Raw genomic sequence first — 17,193 nt, 5'->3', positions numbered from 1 at the left:
TTCCCCGGGACTGGGGGCTCCTCTTCATCTGCCTCTTCAGCCACCTCTTCGGCTGTCTCCTCGGCAGAAGGGCCCCCGGCAGTGGTGCCGCTGTGCTCCCCGGCAGGCTCTTCCCGCCCGACAAACTCTTCCTCTGCGCCGGCCTCTTCTTCCAGGAAGCCGGCGCTGCCAGCCACCTCGGCAAGGGCTGCCTCCTCCGCCCTGCTGGCAATGTACGCCACCTCCTCGTCAGTGGTGGGGCGGATGAGCTGCGTTTCTTCCCGGACAGCCCTCTTCGACAAGTTGTCAAAAAACTTTTGTACCTGCTCCGCGTCTGGCTCGGCCCAGGTCTGGTCAAGGCCATGGGCGTTGAACACCGACATCATGGCGATGATGGAGGTCAGAGCGGAGTTGTTGCACAAAGGGATCACACCCGCCGACAACCTAAGCGGCTTCTCGGCCCTCTCTCTCTTGTCGGCCTTGTCGGTCTTGTCGGCCTTGAGTTGGAACAGCTTTTGGCAGAGAGCCGCATGATGCATCACCGTCAGGTTGTTGTTCAGGCCGGGGCGCTGCCTCATGATGTCCGCCGCATTCCGGTACTCCTAAGTTGGCCTCCCCTTGTTCTGCATAGGGGTGATGCGGCGGCGGAGAAAGTCGGCTCCAATCATCTCGAGTGTGAGCCCGGCGGCCTTGAGGCGAAGGATCCTGGTGGTTGCAACTGTGGGCTTCCCGTCTTGAGGGTCGAGGTCGCCCCAGTTGCCGCCGCGGGTCAGTTTCGTCTGCCGGGGGATACAGAACGGCAGCGGGTCCTCCTCCACAATCCAGCAACACTTGCCTCGCCATTCATCCCACTTCTCCTTATGGGTCCCTTCTGGGTACGTCTTCTTGCTCAAGACCCTCGGGATCCAGGTGACGCAGCCAGAAAGGGCGCCTCCTGGCTGGATGCAGGGGACGAAGTAGTGGTGGAAGAGCGCCATGTTGGGGACCACCCCGGTGAAGTTCTCGCAGAGGTGGGCGAAGGTGGCCATGCATGCCACAACGTTCGGCGTGAAGTCCAAGAGGTGGAAGCTGAAGGTGTGCATGATGTCGATGAAGAAATTCGAAAATGGGGGGCAGAGCCTGCAGTAGAAGTAATCGACAAAGAAAGGGAATTTATCTTGGGCGTGCTCGACGCAAGAAGCTGGGATGACACGGGTTCGTGGGTGCCCCGTCGTCTCTCTCCCCCACATGCACAGGTATCGGTCCCTGAGCGCGCGCGCATTGAGCGTCAAAGCGAAGACGACGTGCTCCCTCCGCATCTTCACCAGCTCGCTCTCCGACACCTCTTCCCCCTCGCTCGCCCTTGGACGCTCCCTTGCCCTTGCTTGTTTTGGGCGCCATCGCAGCCGAGAGAGGGCGGGGGACCAAGAGCGGTGAGGGCACGGCGGCGGCGGGCGGAGGAAAAAGCTCTGGTTTGGGCTCGAGGAAGAAGAAGGAGACGACAGTTCCTAGATTGGAAGGGGCGAAAGGGGGTAAATGAGCAGCGCACCTGCGGATTCCTCTTTTTATGGGGAAGGCGCGGGGCTGCCTCTTTACTGTTCGATATGAAGGCGTTTTCACAGGCGTACTGCTACCGTTCCACGCACGACCCCCACGTTGCGCACTCAACGCGAATCATGGGGAAGCGCAGCAGGAGAGATGATTACGACAGTTAACCCCTGCCACATGTGCTGCGCACTGTTTGGGCCTGGCCCAACGACGCTTCGCACTCGTGTATGGCCCAGGCCTGGGGGCTCCTGTCGGTGTACTAAGGTTTGGGCCCTTTGGCACCCCTTACTTGTGCACGGGCAATTGCAGCCGCGCCCGCAGCAAGGCTTGACAGGGGCAGCTGGGGGCAGTATACAAGACGACCAAGATGGCGTCCAAGCCAGTAATCATAGAGCAGAAGACAAGCTGGACCCCAAGGAAGATCCTTGCCGGGACGGCTTGCGAAGCGCTGACAAGACCACCACCCTTGAGGTTGAGAGCTCTGACACCATCGACAATGTCTAGACCAAGACCCAGGGGCGCATGCGTGGTGGCATGCAGATCTTCGTGAAGACAAGAAGACAAAGTTCCCAGGAAGGTTCTTGCCGTGGACGTTTGCGAGGCCCCGACACGATTCTTGCCGGGGACGATTGCAAGGCCACAACGAGGCTCGCGCACGACAAGGCTCCGCCACCCTGCCAACCAGGCAAGCGCCTGCCGTGGCGGCATACAGATCTTCGTGAAGATCCTGCCATCGCTCCAGCGCAGCGGCTAGCCAGTCAGCTTGGCGTTGCATGCCTCGTCATCCTAGATGCGTGTCAAGATGGGGTGAGGCGGCGACGGACGGGACGGGCTCTGTTTCCGTCCCCAATAAAGCTAGAAGGGCACGTAAGCAGCACATTTAATGCGTTTGTCATAAGACGTCAGTGATAAGCATGTGCACTGTAGCACTTTACACCTCCTGTGTGCCTGCACGCCACTGTGGTGGCCCCTTGGTATAAAAGGAGGCCCAGGGCGATGCAGGATGGGACTTTTTTCAGACTTTCCGGCCTAGTTTGCATGCGTAGCAATGAGCCGAAGCTCAAGAACACGGAAATACACTACGAGCAGGACTAGGGTTTTACGCTTCTCAGCGGCCCAAACCTGGGTAAAATTCCCTCGTGTTGATCATTAGATCTGCTCTTTGTGCACTCCTTTTCCCCGCCAACCGTAGAAGGGATTCACGAGATCCCATAGGTGTTGTTTCTCCGATAATGGCATGGCTTCCGTTGACGGTTGATCTCCTTCTCGAGTTGGCCTCCTTTTCAGCATGAGTTCTCCGATCATGTTTGAGGGCTCCAATGTCTCAATGTCAATGTGTTCTTTGTTGTTGCTCCTACGCACCCTTGTATCATGCCAGAGTTTCTCCTTTGCCTTTTTTCCTTTCTTTGTGGTGTTGTGTTGAGTTGTGTCTTGGGTTGTAAGGACTTCATTAATTTTTTTGAAAAAATATTATTTCAAAGTATACTAGTTATAAGTTTTGTAAGTCTGCTTCTCCCTCAACACGTCGATACGTGCATATGTTTAAATTAAAGTTCAAGTCAATTTTCAAAAAGAAAAAAGGAAAATTTCAATAACATACTCATCTAGATATATCCATTTCTCCCACAAGTATTTCTGGATAGAGGGAGTATTCAACATTGATCTTGTTTCAAGATTCTTGTCAAGGGTTCATAAATATACAACCATTTTTTTCTTTGGGCCAAAATAATAATTAAACACAAAGATATATATTGATGGAAGAGTGGAATGTGGACTGCGGGTCGAATGTAATAAACCATGTACTCCAGCTTAATTATGACCAATATCTGACCATTTGTTTTTTACTCTAGTGGCCCAAAAGCCATTGGTGCACGGTGCACTAGATATGTTCTCTTACACCCTCCTATGATAGCATAGAATTCAGCATCATTATTGGGCTGGTCGTAATGAGAGTATCATAGGTAGTATCATGCATCCTAACTAGCCAATTTTGATGAGGTGATATAAAGTTAAACGAAGAAAAAGAGGGTTGAGTATCATATAATGATATTGTATCATAATAAATGATATGTTACTGTGTGTCATGCATGACAATAAATAAGGTCATCTATGATAGTAATATATGATAATATGCATTAGGAGGTACTATCATACACTAAGGAGAACATATCTGGTGATACGGCTACCTAGGTGATACGATGCTCCAGTGTGTTATGAGCCGTTGGATCATGCTCAAAGGGACAAGATGCATGCACACGTGATGGCCAGCTACTCCACGATGAAATATTCAAAAAACACCCTGAATATATTCTTAATTGAGCACAAGGCTGAAGCAATCAGAAGATAATTATTTGCATTTCCTCATATTTGCCCATTTTTATTTAGCAGCATAGGTGCATTTTTATTAACCACAAGATTCACTCAAGTAAATTTGGTTCCTCTTTAAGATATATGCCAAAAGTTTCTTTGCATGCTCTCTACAAAACTCAAATAGCTTTACTAGAGCTAGTCCCGAGTTTTATATTGTGCAGGCTAGAACGGACATTAAATTTGTGATGACCAACTGGAAATAATAAATAAGTTCATCTTTCAATAGTACTTTTATAGATGATCACAATTCAAAATAAAATAAAGTAAACCAATACAGTGTGAAAATCATGGATTTAACATACCAAACCAGTTTTATTATTATTCATCGACAAACTAACGAAAATAATAGTTATTTTTTTGTTGAACTTTCGGGCTTGAATGTGTGTTTGGACATTGAAACAGAGACTTTTTTTCTACCGTCAACGAAAGTGAGGCTGATTTATCAGTAGTAGAAAAATGACTCAGGCTCAATTAAGAACATGGTCCAGGGGTTTTTGACATATTTCAAAGTGGAGGAGCTCGCTACACATGCAGCATTCATCAGATCATATTGAAAGATATCTAATGGTCAAGGATTCACTGGAGCATCGTATCACCTAACAAGCCGTATCACCAGATATGTTCTCCATACACTAGTATCATATGCATGATACTAAGTTATGATACTACCCACTACGGGCTGCCTTATTAAGACTAGCCGTAGTGGAGAGTACCTTTCACTAGTACCATGCACATGACCCTAGGCTATGTAACTATCTCCATAGTGGGTAGTAACATAAGTATGGTGCCATGCAAAACTTCATATATTAGTATCATAGACTCGTATTGTCTTGGGATATGTGATGTACAATAAGGCTGGCCATAGTGGGTGGTATCGTAGCCGGTATCTTGCACTCGAGACTAGTAAGCACGTTGATGTGGCGGACAATTAAAGAAGAGAGAGAGATGGTTAGACCTCTTTCAATGCATGGGGTGCTTAGATGAGGTACTAAATGCATTAAAGGGCTTAGCAACTAAACTCCTCAATGCATAGTGCTTAGTTTTGGTTGCTAAGATTCCTTCATTTAATTAGGTATAGGCTCAGATTTGTGTTTTCGCCTAGGTACACACGCTTAGCATTGTTTCTTCCTGACGTCACCATACTACGCTTTTTTTATTAACATGTCACATCAGATTTTTTGCTTAATTGACAATCTTAGCACATATACAAGGTGAAGCATTGGGAGAGCTAGAGTAACATATGTATATACCAAATCATAATTAATGCTATGCTACTATGTGTCATGCATGACAATAAATAAGGTCATGTATGATAGTACTTATCTATGATACTATTCACTATGAAGGTAGTATTATACACTAGTATTATATAATACTCCCCACTATGAGTAGCCTAACCTATCATGTTACCCCAAACCTCTCTCTGTTCATTAATTACGTGACACATCTTTTTTTGCCCACGTGGCATCTATGTTACTATTAGCTAAATTACTCTCGCTATGACTAGTCTAACACGATTCAATGAGAAAACAACACTTCTCTTTCGGGTGCTGATGACTCGGTGCCTGCCTAAAATATGCTATCTGGACGGATGTCATCATTCAAGTGAGACGAACTCTTTTTTCTGCTTATGCAGAGGCAGGGATTCAAGCTTTCTTTTCGAAGAAAAAATAACTATTCTTTCTTCTTGGACATACGAGAGGCTGGTAATGCGTTTACATTTCCGGAATTCCGTCCTGGCCGTGATAGCATTGTTTATCTTATTTCTTGGCGCTCACCTCTTCGCGCCCTATTGTCCAGACGAGCAGGATGACAATTGCATTCTTACCTGTAGCCTGTAGGCATACACCAACTAATTATTCCAGCCATACAAGTAGCTGTTATTTGGAAGGACAATATTCTGGCCCAGCCCTGATAATTTAGACATTTGTTTGGGACTGCTCATGAAAGCTATGCCATGAGGGACATGAGACTGAAAAAGAAGAAATCACATCCAGAAGGAATTTAGAATGTTCGTCGTAAGATCATATTAAAAGAAACTGTACTTTATATCCTTATAAACTTCGCCCAAACTGTAGCTTTCGTTACTGGATTTAAAATGATGTAGCTTAGTTTACGAAATATTCGCCCCTGATGCATTTTTTCCTTGTCGTGACTGGTTTTGTCACTGCTTCATCAGCAACACCCACACGTTCTCCACCCTCTTCTTCTATGCGTTTAATATTGTACTATTGTGCACCGGTCTTGCCCTTGCAGCATGCCATGTGGCTCGTCGCCGGCGTCTAAAAAGATCACCAGATAGGCCGATCCCACATAATTAAAGTGAGCCCATGGCTAGTTTCGCTCTGTCGTGTACTTCAGTTGCGTGCGTTGAAGGACTTTTTCCGTATGTCTAGAGGTTCCTTCTGGATGCATGCATCCACACAATTGCTTTAAGATTGGTAAATTTGTTTTTTCTTTTTGCGGGTGGAGATTGGTAAATTTATTTGCTCCTAAGCCCCTTGGTTACTGTGTGTGGTGGACGTATCTGATGCAACCGATGTTCTTGTGCTACGGGCGCATCAATGTCAAAAACTCATGCGAAAACTTTTCAAAAAATCTATAAGGAAATGAATACATGGACACAATATATGTCTGTCATGTCATAGAATTTTAAATTCTATTCACACCTCGAGAAACAAAAAAGACAAATCGTGACATAATGTTGTTAATTTAAACTAGGCCAATCATTGGGGCCGCTTGCACTACCAGAGCTGAATTTGTTGTTTTTGTTTCTCTTGTTGTGAGTTGAATTTAGCAACGAAATTTTGCAACATGTTAGATGTATGCTATCTCTTTACACTAGATTATTTTTGGGATTTCTTAGAACTAATAGTACATGTTTCTGATGTTAGGTGCACTAGTAGCACATAAACTCCGGGTGCATAGGATACACTCTATGTGTGTGTGTGGGGGGGGGGGGGGGGGGGGGAGGGAGGGGGGCGGTAGTAGTACCTCCCCGTGTGAGGTCTGAGATTAGCTCCGTTATTCTTCTCATCATTGTGTTAGACTTTGTTGATCCTGCTCGTCCACATCATTTGTGTCATTTTGTTAAGACACTCTATGGACTTAAGCATGCTCCTCGTGCATGGCATGCACGACTTGGCTCGGTTCTTCGACGTCATGGATTTGTTCCGTCCACTGCTGATACGTCTCTGTTCCTGTTCCACCGTCCTGAGGTTATGTATCTGCTGGTTTATATTGATGACATTATTCTTATCAGCTCCCCAGTGACTGCCGCTGATCGTCTGTTGTCTACTCTGAGTGGTCACTTTGCTGTCAAGGATCTGGGTGCTCTGCATTACTTCCTTGGCCTGGAGGTCTCACGGTCATCTGCTGGCCTGACTCTCGCTCAGCATAAGTATTCCTTGGACTTGCTGTGACGTGCCGGTATGTTGCAATGCAATCATGCTACCACTCCTATGTCTGCAACTGATCGATTACCGGCCCTGGATGGTGCTTTGCTTCCTTTGGATGATGCTACTGAGTACCGCATCATTTAGTGGCTTGCAGTACTTGACTATCACACGGCCGGACATCTCCTATGCGGTTAATCGTGTGTGCCAGTATCTTCATGCTCCCCAGACTTCACACTGGTCAGTTGTGAAGCGTATACTGCGTTATCTCTCCCATACTGTCTCGTATGGCTTGCATCTCCGGTCTGCCTCGTCCAGTGCTCTCTCGGCATTTTCTGATGCAGATTGGGCTGGAAGCCTGGATGACAGGTGGTCAACGGGGAGTTATGTTGTCTTCTTTGGTCCCAACTTTATCGCCTGGAGTGCGCGCAAGCAGGCCACAATATCTTGGAGTAGCACTGAAGCAGAGTATAAGGCAGTTGCCAATGCCACAGCTAAGCTTATCTGGGTACAGTCTCTATTGAGAGAGTTGGGAGTCTCTCAAGATCAGCCACTAGTCCTTTGGTGCGACATATCTTTCGTCCAATCCAGTTTTTCATGCTCGAACCAAGCACATCGAAGTTGACTATCATTTTGTGAGGGAACGTGTTGTGCAGAAACTTCTTCATATCAAGTTTATCTCTTCCAAAGATCAACTTGCTGACATCTTCACGAAGCCACTTCCACAGTCGTAGTTCGAAGGTTGTAGACGCAATCTTAACTTGATTTGTACTTCAGGTCACAGTTAACATTGAGGGAGGGTGTTAGACTGTATATTTACATAGAGCTTATGTACGTAACTGTATATTGTATTTGTCGATAAGGTGGCTCATGTCGATGATCATTGTTGATAAGATTCACGTCGGGTTCGCTTTGCGGAAGCTAGATAGGGCTAGACTAGGTGGGGTGGAGGAGGATAGTTTCTTCGGGTTTTTTCTGGTGGTCCGTTTGAAGATGATCGGGGAGGGGGAGATTCAAATTTAGCGGGGGTAATAAGGTCATTGCCCTGATTTTCGCCTGGTCGGAACGATTTGTTCAACGACCTATATTTTGGTACGGAGGGAGTATATAACAAGTCTGGATCCCAAGTTTGTGCTTGAAAACATATGTAATCATGCCTCGAGCTGCAGAAGCCGACCCCACATTCATCGAGGTTTTCCATATTAAAACTAGATAATTTGGCAATTCCTGTCATACCATGTGATTTCACGCATTCACCTTTCTTTCGTTCTGGACCTTCTGGTGCATGGACATGCCGCGCAGAGTGTATAGAAGATTTGATACTGCAGTCTGCAGGAGCAACAACGCTTCAAAATATATCCAAGACCACTACAATGATAATAGCAAATATTGCTGCAGCAAATGTTATCGCTGAAGTCCAATTTAGCACGGTGGTAGCTGCAGCAAGGCCGACACTAGTCGAGTTCGGCTTGATGGTGCCCACCGTGAGAGCAAACCCGGACATAAAGGCTGAGGGGAGTAATATGATGCAGGCCTTGAGAGATTCAGTCTTTCCATGAAGGAACCCTGGGATGCTGCACGGCCAACGCAGTGCTCCGTGAAAATGACGGCAGCTGCGAAAACCCAAGGGGCGAATGCTGCGAAGATGTTGAACTCAACTATAGCGAAAACCTCTGCAAGAACTGCACAGGCTAGCAGCAAATGCATGAAGATAATCGCTAGCCACATGCATTTGATGATACATCCTCTCTTGGACTGTTGATCTCTAGTACCTTAGCACGGATCTCCATGGAGAGCAGACTCCAGACTGAAGTAGTAAACACCAAGAAGATGGCCACAAGAACAACACTTCTGTTCTTCCCTGAACCACCAGTTACATTGTAATTGACCACCAGGGCAACCACGCCTCCGATAGCAGAGTTGCTAATGGCTGACACCAACTTGAAGGAAGCCTCCAACTGCTCCTTGTGCTCTTGGAAAGCTGCCTCTTCGTCACCGCTCTCGGCTTTGAGCCCCACATACCATCGTACTACAGCAACAGGAGCAATCATCGCGACCAGAAGGGCAAGAGCAATGTACCTATATAACTTATACCCAGAGAGCAGAAAGGGGCTGGCCAATGTTACCACAGGTAGTGTGCTGCATAACACGGAAAGGTATTTGGAGACCATGCGCTGACTCTCGGAGACAAGGTCTTCTGGGAGCTCAAGCAGATTCATGCTGGGCAGCACCAGGCTGAAGCCACTGATGAAGCATGTGAAGCCAAGCAGCAATGGAATGATGTACCGTTGATTATGTGCTCCTCTGTCCTGTGGAGAGAGGAAGTACAAGGCCACCATCATGTTAACAGCAAAGGCAGCAATGCTGGCCCCAAACTCCAAGTTCTCCTTGGCCTTGGTTGTTTCCATCGGTCTCAATGGCGCGCCTTCCTCGGCCTGCAAATTACAAGAGTAACAAGGGTCAAATTTAATAGATACAACGCCCTGCCAAAACGGCACCAGTTCTGTCCACATTGTAATTTGGAGAAGACTCTTCACATGGCAGCTCCGGATATATACAACCGGTTTGGATGACGGTCCAATAATAGGCTAAGTGTTTAGTCATCTCGTCATATTTTCGTCAGTTGTGGCAATTTTGATCTTCTTTTTCATTCATTTTAAGCTCCGAGTGAGCTTGTACTAAACTGCAGACCTTAGGGATGTTTTTTGAATAATATGGCTGCATGCATCGTTCTGATGCAGAGGCCGGGGTTAATCCTCCTCTTTTAAATAGATAAATCTATTTTGTATCCAAAAAGCAAGAGAAAGACAGAACCTGGAATTAGTAACCTATCATAGGGGAACAAACATTAACATAAAAAAATACTCATGTTTTCTTTCTGGTGGTTTTATGGAATGCTTAGATCCTCATATTCTGTCTGAATCTTCCACAAGCACCAGTGTTCAGCCCGACAGTAATGATGTTGGAAAATGATTGAATCATCATCTAGAACTAGAAGCTCTTATGTTTTGCTGCTAGTGTTGTTGGCTTGGCTGCACACAGTAGCTTCAGTGAAAGCCTAGGACATGGACAAGGGAAGCAGTACCGAACTGATGCCCCATGCATCTAGCTATAGGCATAAAAATCTGAAGCTACCGTTTGGTATCACCATAGCAACAGCCAACAAGTACAACGTCCACGACTCGCATCTCTCCTAAGCGGCATTAGCAGACGCACCGACGAGCAGCCTGGTCGTCTTGGCCAGTGGCCGCTGCATGCGGCACATCTCCGCCCTCGTGCAGACGAACACGAACTGGTCGACGGGCTGCGGCGACCGCTGCTTCAGCGCTACGGCATGGCGATGCATGACCTGAAGACTGGCTTGGCGGGCGTCCGGCTCGGGGCAGCGCGGTATTACGGATCGGTCGTCGGTGACCAGATGCTCCGTATTCGACAGTCCCCGTCTTGGATGCCGATCTCGTCTAGCCGCGAGCCTTCCCACCCACGTTGAGGTGAGCTTGAGGGGCGTCCCGCCGGATCCATGCTTCTCGGTGTCCTACCCATTCCGAGCATTTCAGCGGTGCAGACGGCGGCTGGTGGTGGCAAGCACGCTGCAGATCCCCATCTCGTTTTTCATTTTCATTTTGAGAAAGTCTCCAGCCCACCCCTCACGCCCCCTATGTCTTTTTTTTTTTGATCTGGTGGTGGGCTGGTGGCCAGCGACAGCGATATGCGATAGCTTTTTCGGACAGGAGTTTGTGAGCTCGAGCTCACCTTTGTTGCTACAGTAAAATCCGAAAAATATTGGAGTAATATTAAAAAAAACATTGATGCAAACATTCACGATGGATAATATTCGTGGACGTCTGGCAAAAGAAAAAATCGATGCTCCAAAAGGATTATTTTTGAAATCATTTCGTAGCATTATTTTCTTTTTTTGCCGAGACTTTCAAGAATGTCATTCCATCACAAAAAAACGCACGCATGTGAAATATATATCAATGTCTGTTTCCCAAATTTCAGCTTTTTCTAAAAATAGTTTTTTTCTTCAGATTTTACTGTAACAAAGAGTGCATGTGAGCTTGAACTCACAAGAGCACTTTCACACATTTTTTGTTCTTTTTAATCATATTATCTAAGAATGAGACATCGGCCGACTGAAAAAAAATTCAACGCAATGAGTTTTTTGTACATGCTTCATAATGAAATTAGGGCAGGGGAGCTGGTCATGCCACTGGCCCATCGAGACAAGAGGGTCGATTCAGATTCCGTTGCCTCGGGCTGTAATACACACTACTAGGGAAAAGTCTAGCAGTAGCGCGGGTTGGGGGCTACCGATATGACGCTACAACTAATGTTTACCAGTAGCGCGGACTTGCCGCATTAGTACTATCCTGCATAGCAGTAGCGGGCTGTGGATGCCAGGCACTACTACTACGCCTTCCTAGTAGCAGCGTGTTTGTTTCACCCGACGCTACTACTACACCTACCTAGCAGTAGCGCCTGGTGGGCTACACGCGCTACTGGTAAAGTTTGCTGTTTTTTTTCTACTGCGTATTGCCGCTGTATTTGTATTGATATTATGTAGTAGTCTCATCAAATGATTTTATAATCATGATGAGTTATTATTTCAGTGGGTGGAAGAGACATGGATTAGATTCAACTGAAGGCAACATGGTGCAGATCCAAAGTACTACTAATCCAAATTTGATCACTTTAGTTTGGATTACTATGATCAAGTTTGGATTAGTAGTATACTTTCAATCTGCATTATGTGTTGCCTCCACTTGAATCTAATCCATTGTTTATTTCACCCACTGATATATATATATATATATATATATATATATATATATATATATATATATATATATATATATATATATATATATATAACTTATCATGCTCATAATGATATAACAACTAAGCATCATCATAGTCATCTAACAACTTCTACTCGTTATCATAATAACAACCGGCTCGTCGTTGATATACCTTGCGCCACACATGAGCATTCAAATTTGGCGCTCATTCACAATGGTTCAATATAGAAACTAGGTCTCTCTCTCTCTCTCTCACTAAATTTGGCAATGTGAGATTGACATAACTAAATACCCTAGTTCTACTATATTCAACACTTACTAAAATTTTCTATTACTATAATTGCTATACCTAAATTTTCTTTCAACAAACTTCTATTACTAAGTATGATACCTAAAAATGTCTCATATAGCATTCCAATACATTTCTATATTGAAAATTTTCTACACTTAAAATTTTCTATCATTTATTTTTTTACTAAAAATTTATATTAGGATAATTTATTTTCTATTCTATAACTAGTTATAATCTCTACCAACTAAGTGTCTAATACATGTTTCTACCAACTGATTTTTAACTAATTAACTAAATAGGGAGGAACAGGGAGGGATGAGCGAGGGAGGGAGGGAGGTGGAGGGAGGGAGCTAGGTGGAGGGAGGAGGAGGACGAGGCAGGGAGGGAGGAGGCAGGAGGGAGGGATTGGAGGGAGGAGAAGGACGGACGAGGCAGGGAGAGGGAGGGAGAGGGAGGTGGAAGGAGAGGGAGGCAGAGAGGTGGAGGGAGGAGGAGGAGGAGGGGAGGGAGGAGATACCTCGATCTCTTCAGGTGGCAGCGGGCGACGGCGGCGTGGCGTGGGGAGAGAGTGGAGAGGGAGAGTGAGAAGAGCAGAGAGGGAGAGTGGGGGTGGGCCGCGTGGAGGAAGACGATAAGCTTGGGTTAGTAGCAGCGCGGCTTACGGAAAAGCGCTACTACTACGGGTCATAGCAGTAGCGCTGGATACTAGTCCGCGCTGCTGCTAAGTGGGGCCGGCCATGTGGCCAAGTTCAAACTTAGCAGTAGCGCCATACCCTAAAAACAGGCTACTACTATTTTGTGAGCAGTAGCGCAGTACGCACAAGGGCGCTACTACCTAGCCTGTCGGCAACGGTGTGGCAATTATAGTAGTAGCACGTTTTCTTCTTGCCGCGCTACTGCTATGTGGATAGCAGTAGCACCCTTTGTAACCACGCGCTACTGCTAAGTAGCAGTAGCGCCTCCTCTTAACAGGCGTTACTGATAAGCTTTTGTGTATAAGGTTTTCCCTAGTAGTGACAGTATGTTTTTACAATAGCACATGGTTTTGCAAGTCTGTTACCTTTGTGTTTATTGGAAAAATTTCAAACTAGTGACCCAAAATTTCTTCTATTATAAAGATACAAATATGCTAACTCATACTATTTATGGGGATTCACGGTAGAAAGTTAAAATTGAGTCGCATATCTGCCTTCTCTTGTTTTTTTTTCGAAAAACTTCCGATCAATTCATCTTCAATCATGGCAGTACAACGAACACCAGAAATAATAAAAATTACATCCAGGTCCGTAGACCACCTAGTGATGACTACAGTGCCTTCTCTTCTTAAATGAATAAACTCTAAATATCCTAACTTGACATACAAACTCAGTTGCTAAATGATGCTATTTAAAATTATGTTGTTCTAATACAGACCTGGCATTGGGTTGGTCCATCTTACCCAAGGGACAGGAGTCCAGTTATCATTGGACCATTTAGTCGGATTCATGTCCCAAAATAGAGTAAAGGGGCCAGCGAGGATCGGTTCTGTGTCGGAGTGGGCCGACCCATTTTAGTTCTTAAGATTACCGGCGATGGTAGAGGCATTACACTCCATAGATGTTTATCCTATTATGATTAGTTGAACAAACTTGGTTCATGATTTTTGTTATGCACAATAGGATGCTTGTGACTTGATTTATAGATCAAACTTAGGAGCCTTGAATTTTATTCATCTTCACATGCTTCTTCCATTATTTTTGATAAAATGGGAGACCCTAAGGTAAGGTTACCCCTCGCAACGGGAGCGCGAGGCACGTTAGCCACAGCCGCGTGGCGAGTTGCTAGCAACCTATAGTGGAGCAGAGTACTAACTATCCAGGGCATACTTAGTTAGGTTTTTTTTGTTGGTTTTCATCCTTTTCTGCCAGTTTATTTAGTTTCTCATTTAACGCCCAATAGTTGCGAGTGGACTGGGTGGTTTTATTTGATTTTGCCGTATACTGCACAAAGAAATACAAGTGTACATAGGGAGGTACAAGTGCACTACACATAGTGGCGTACAAATATAAGGCCCCCCCCCCCCCCCCCCCCCCCCCCCCCCCCAAAAAAAAATTTGGAGGCGGCTTCTACAATAAGCTAGGGGACGACTTTCATAAGGTTTCAAAAGAACTAGCCCTAACACTATTTGGACGCTCCAGTCGCAATCGAGTACCAAATAGAAAATTGGCACATGCGTGACGATTTTTTGAGTGGATTTGTTCTTGGTTCATGCTACTGGCGTACGATGGCTAAGGCCTTTCACAGTGCTTCACTTTGTATAGATGCTAAGCCTGATAAATAGGTAAACATATGATATCGCAAGATAATTAAGAGAAGAGAGGACATTTTGATAACCGAAATATGTGGGCTAAGCACGTGTACCTAGATGAAAATACAGTCTACAATCTAAACTAATTAAGTGAATGATGCATATTAACAAAAAACTTAACACCTATGCATTGAAGAGTTTAGTTGTAAGCTCTATTCATACATTTAACACCTCAACTAAGTACTTATGCATCGAAAAAGGCCTAAGACCTAACATGTAAAAGGTCAAGGTTCATTAAATTGCCGGGTGTTTTTTAGGGGTGATTAAATTGCCGGTTAAAGCCGCACATGGCACCCGCAAAAAATGGCCACATGGGCTAGGTTACACGGCACGAGAGGGTCTCGTGTTGTCTCTTTGTTGGATTTCTTCAGAAAAGCCGGTTTTTTCATGTTTTTTTTGTTTCTCTCCCCGTTTTTGTTTTTATAGTTTTCCGTTGTTTTCAATTTTATTTTTCCTCTTCGCTGTTTTTAATTTTTTGATTCATTTTCCATTTTATTTTCCTTTCATATAAAGAATATAACATTTTATGAATAATACATTATTTTTTTAAAAAAGTGAAAATATTTTTGAAAACTAAATAAACGTTTTTAAAATTTGAGAACCTGCTTTTAGAGTACAAGAATATTTTAAAAGATCACCTGAATATGTTTTCAGTTACATGAACATTTTAAATGCGTGCTTACCCCACAAGATATATTTTAAATGCGTGCACACTTTTTAGTTATGTATTTTTCGCTTTTCCTTAAAAACATGACCATTTTTACACGCCTTAATAATTTGTAAAATTATATGAAGAATTTTTAGAAGGCATGCACACTTTTCAATAGTTACACAAACATTTTCCTAAAGTATATGAACTATTTTTTTGATTACATGAACATTATTGAAATGCCTGAATAGTTTTTAACATATTTTCCGAATATGTGAACAATTATTTACAGAAAAGAACATGAACATGTTTTAGAGCTGTCATAACAAATCTTTTGAGCTTCATGAATTTATTTTCTGTGAACTTAGCATGTATCATGCATATTAGTATTCGCTTTTATAATCCCCTAAAAAAGTGTTCGCTTTTATAAATCTTGGCTCTGTCAGGCCTGCGTGTACGACTGATATGCAATTTCTTTGTGCATTAGTTTTCTTAGCCTAAGAAAGGAAATGGTTTCTTTGACCTATGCTAGACAAGAATGAAGAACAGAAATAGCAACTATACTGCCAATCTTTCCACATGGACATATAAAATGCCAATAATGCACCCTTCGGTGTGTTTGACTTTGACCCGTCTACGTAGAAGTAAGCTTAAATAAAGATGTCAATACAATCCAATCATCGTTCGTACGGGTAGATCAAAATTCCATTTGTCATTTACAGGTCACGAAAAGCAGACAACAACCTGGACACGACACATTGAAAAAGAAGATATCTGCTCTAGTCTATATAGAAAGAGTGACGGTGAAACGAAGTGGACGTCTATCTCGTGTTCGTACCTTGGCAGGCGTCTTTAGCGGCGGCGGCGCCGGCGCTGCTGCTCCGGCCTTCTTGTCCATCTCGAGCGGTGGTGACAGGGAAGCTGCAAAGCAAGGTACAAGGACAGGACGACAGAACTCGATCAGCATCGGCAGGATCGAAAAATGCATTCGAAACGAATAGCATGGAGGTGACATGCGTGGTGCTAACCTTCCACGTCGTCGACGTCGAGCTGGTTGGCGTGCACGACTCCCGAGGCTTGGGTTTTGCATTCCTCTGCCATGGCCATGGTCTCCTGCCTACTCTCCTACGCCGCTGTAATTATCAGAAGTGTAACAACATTTTAGCGTTTCTTTTTAAGAAAAATGATTATAGATCTTCATAAAGCAGCTCCTACAAAGACATATAATTCCACCATGTGAGTCATTTGCTTAAAGTCCTATAAGTTCCTAATCTCTAGATTAGTAAAGTACCCTCATGGGGCCCGCTACGTACGTTGTAGTACCTACTAACATACGACTACCAGAGCCAAGCTCGAGAGAATCATGTTATACTCGGCTCGAGCCGGGTACACATTTAATAGTATTAGGTTTGAGCTCGACTCGAAAGAAGTTGTCGAAGATTTGAGGTCGGCTCGACAACTAAATAAATTTAATATTCACTCATAGTATAAAAATGCAGTAAGCTCGATGAAGCTCTGGTCAACTCGGACACGGCTTGACCAAGTAAATCACCTACATGAAACAGAGTTTGTTCGCTAACACTCTTGTGTTTGCTACTGGAAATTCATCGATCAATTTGCAGGAGTCCAATCCACAACATGCATATGATGATGCAAGTAGCACAATAGAGAGAAGACGGCTGCAGGCTGCTGCATGAAATAACCAAAACTCTTGCTCTTTTTAGTACTAGCACTAGATTCTTGCAAGCAAGAAGGAGCAAATAAAAGCACCTTGTCAGCCGTGGGGCGGGCGTGGGCATTAATACAGGCAGAGAAAACGCAACCGGAAAACT

General features: G+C 44.7%; 1 pseudogene; it reads right to left on the bottom strand.

Moving 5' to 3' along the window:
* Positions 1-8,619: 8,619 nt before the first annotated feature.
* Positions 8,620-16,468, bottom strand: LOC109776549 (uncharacterized; annotated as a pseudogene).
* Between the last annotated feature and the right edge of the window lie 725 nt (positions 16,469-17,193).

The sequence above is a fragment of the Aegilops tauschii genome, chromosome 3 (assembly GCF_002575655.3).
Source record: "Aegilops tauschii subsp. strangulata cultivar AL8/78 chromosome 3, Aet v6.0, whole genome shotgun sequence".
Taxonomy (NCBI): Eukaryota; Viridiplantae; Streptophyta; class Magnoliopsida; order Poales; family Poaceae; genus Aegilops; species Aegilops tauschii.
This window is presented reverse-complemented; position numbering and strand designations above follow the sequence as displayed.